Here is a 3,591-nt window from a genome sequence, read left to right as displayed (position 1 = left end):
ATTGTACTATGTTTTCCAGTTGATTATGAAGGACACAACTCAAGAACAGCCAAGTGAAAGATGCATAAGTCAAGGGAGAGTGATGGGGGACGCTGGGACAAGTAGGTGACCCTGGTAAAAAGTGGTAACTAAAGCAATCTCCCATTCTTTGTGTTCTGCAGGAGCAACGTAATGTCAAAAAAACAAAACAACAACAACAACAAAAAACCCCTTCCCATTATGACATTGATGTTGCTCTGTTATTTACCTGTCACAAAAGGAAACACACACAGTGCAAATTCCCATTTTTGCCTCATGAACAATTAGATGAACAGTTTTCTTCTTCAGAACAAAATACTTACTAATCAAACTTTGCTTAAGTTTCTCTCCTTACCCCAGGCTCCTGAACTCTGACCCACCTCAGCCTGAGCCAAAATACAACCTCTCTTTCTTCTCCTCTTAAGAACAGGCTGACTTCAGGGCAACGCATTCTGATTTCAAAGCTGATATTGCCATCCTCCATCTGGCCTCTCCCTCCCACCTTCTTTCTAATCTTGTTTGCTTCTCTCTAGGGAAAAAAGCCTTTGTCTGCCTAAACTTTGAGATGCTGGCAGATCTCATGTTTGATGTTTCTCTCACTGCAATACTCCTTTTACAATAGTTACTTCTAACCTTAACTTGAAAATATTTTATTTCACATTTATCTAGAAACAGCCCAAAACAACGACAATTACACCCTCAGAAAAGGCATTACCCCCCCTACTCCCATCCCAAATCTCACCAGTTTCCCTGTGGATTCCAATTTTTCCAAGACTCTGCATAAAGAGCTCCTTTCACGGTTGGTTTAAACAGATTGGAACACCTGCAGTGAAGACTTCCCGAGAGGAACTAACTCGGCTTTCAGTGACCCCCCTTTTGCAGAATTAGGATGGTTATTTGCTTGGGTTCTCTAAGGCCATATGTCTGCTTTCAAGTCAAGAATATTCACTTAGTTTTAAATAAGTAAAAACCTAGTGATAAGTAAATCCAGCAAAATTACTCAAACTCAGTGTTTATGCTATAGGCAGAAAATTTTTGCATTTTTATTTTATATCTCAGCAAAAAAATAAAAGTATCTATCTTTTCCAGGCAGTAAATGAGTCATTTAATTATCATTTTTATAACAAATCATATAGTAAACAATAATGTATGAACACTTGTAGTAGTTGCCAAGTTTCATTCCATAAAATTTAATATTAAACTGAAATTCAGATAACAGAACTGAGGTACCCACTCTCAAAAATTCTCCACTCTGCACAAGAGGAACTGATGTTTTCATAAATGTTTGTAATTTGTGTGTTAACCTACTTTTTTGTAGAAATGTATTTATTTTTCTGTAGCTATAATGAGAAACATTTCTTCTGTTTTTTTCCTAAGGTAGAATTCCCAAAGCTAAGCTCTGAGATTCAGTTTGAAATCATGCTAAAATATAACAGACCTCAGAATCTTCCTACATTCACTCTACAAAATAAAAAAGGTAAATGAAAATTTTTAACCAATGGAATATAAAACAAGTTATTTTCTCTGAAATCTATCACTTTCTTTCCTCTTAGAAACATTTGTGGTTTTTTATCTTTCAAGCTCTAATGACAAAATACATTATACAGTTAATAAAAACGAAATAAGTGAACAAATATATTCAAGATGACAAACGCAGGGAGAGGTGGTGCTGAGTCACAAACATATTGGACTCATGTGTCAATCACTTGAGAGATTCTCCAATCCCCATCCTGCTAAGGTACTTAATCACCACCTTCTCAGAAGGCACTGCACTTGCCTCTTATGTGCCTGATGTGTATTTTCCTTTGCAAGTTCATACACTACCTCATTAAAGTGGGTTTTTCCTGCACTTTGGGATAGTTATTCTCCCTTCACAAGCCTGAGAGAAACCAGAGGACAAGATGCATGTGTGCCTTTTCTCCTTAGTACCAGCACCAATGTGTCTGCCAGGAAAGGAAGCTGGGACTGAGAGAAAAAATCTTAATATTCAAAACAGTTAGCTTTTTAGAGAAAATGTATATCGGGAAACTGCTCTCAGCAAAGGGGCATCTAGCTGTTTCCCTAAGATGCTCCACCCAATACCTTAGGCTGTCTACTGGGAGAGAGCTGATACTCACCAGACACGCCAAGAGACAGGGCCACTGTGAGCATCTTGCGTCATCCCCAGACAGTTGTTAAACCCAGAACCAGGAAAACACAGAAGAGTGGCTGAGGATGCATCACCCTGCAAAGGTACCAAAAAGCAACCTCAACCCAAAGAAATTTTGTTAAGGTGTGTGCCTAGGCAAGATAAACAGAGAGGTGCAAAGATTTGTTACAGTATTGTCAGGAAATTATTCTTTTGTGTCGTGAAATGTTCACCAGAAAAGTAAGAGACAACCACCACACTGTGAAACAAAAATAAACAATTAAAATATTGTGTTTGTTCTAAAACCAAATAAAGAATTAATAGTTGAAAACATGATTTGGGAGAGGGATAATTGGCATTTGGGAATGTAAGTCATAAATTGGAAATTTAGTTTCCTTTTTTTTTGAGACAGAGTCTCACTCTGTTGCGAGGCTGAAGTGCAGTAGCGCCAACTTGGCTCACTGCAATCTCCACCTCCTGGGTTCAAGAGACAATGCTGGCCAGGATGGTCTCGATCTCATGACCTCATTATCTGCCTGCCTCAGTTTTCCAAAGTTCTGGGATTATAGGCATGAGTCACCTCACCTGACTGGAAATTTAGAATTTTCTACAGGCCCTAGAACAGCTAGGCTAGGAGAACAAGAATGGATTTGGAGACCCTGCTTGCCATATGTTTGAAAAATGCAGGGAAAACCAGTCCCCCTGTGAAGCATTAAAATAATTAAACGGCTCACAATTTGACTAAAATGGCCATAGTGCCCTGGGATTCTACCTGAGGAAACCTAACTATGTTAAAAAGAAATTTTCTGTGAATTATTAACTTAAAGAAAAACAAATCTTAGGTTTAACCAATCACAAGCTGCCAATAAAGCTCTGACTACATAACCAGGACATTTGCACCTGATGCATGCAAATGCAATATGTAACTGTACCCAATCCAATATTGAATTTGGTGTGCTTCCTAATGCTTCTTTCTTCCTCATGCCTTTTCTTCAAGTCCCACCTTTGAGCCCACAAACAACAAACCACAGCTGGGTGCTCTCTGATTCATAAATTGGTGTTTGGGCAAATCAATGTTTTGTATTACGTAATTCATTCCTGCATTGCTATAAGGAAATACATCAGACTGGATAATTTATAAGAAAATTGTTTTAACTGGCTCATGTTTCCGCAGGCTGTACAGAGAAAAAAAACACCAGCATCTGCTTCTGGGAAGGCCACGGAAAGCTTAAAATCATGGTGGAAGGCAAAGCGGGAGCTTCCAACTAGGGCAAGGGGGATGAGGAGTGGTATACAACTTTTTTGGTTTGAAACAGTCTGGCTCTGTTGCCCAGGTTGGAGTGCAGTGGCCTGATGTCGGCTCACTGCAACCTCCGCCTCCCAGGTTCAAGCGATTCTCCTGCCTCAGGCTTCTGAGAAGCTGGAACTACAGGCGCATACCACCA

At 39.4% G+C, this 3,591-nt stretch overlaps 1 long non-coding RNA gene across 1 annotated transcript; it reads right to left on the bottom strand.

Moving 5' to 3' along the window:
- Positions 1-541: 541 nt before the first annotated feature.
- Positions 542-2,552, bottom strand: LOC116548077. Its single transcript, XR_004267299.1, has 2 exons — positions 2,136-2,552; positions 542-1,983 (listed from the first exon to the last, which is right to left on the bottom strand). It is a non-coding gene; the product is annotated as an uncharacterized LOC116548077 (long non-coding RNA).
- Between the last annotated feature and the right edge of the window lie 1,039 nt (positions 2,553-3,591).

Source organism: Sapajus apella, unplaced genomic scaffold (assembly GCF_009761245.1).
Source record: "Sapajus apella isolate SASKATOON/1434 unplaced genomic scaffold, GSC_monkey_1.0 scaffold6817, whole genome shotgun sequence".
Lineage (NCBI taxonomy): Eukaryota > Metazoa > Chordata > Mammalia > Primates > Cebidae > Sapajus > Sapajus apella.
This window is presented reverse-complemented; position numbering and strand designations above follow the sequence as displayed.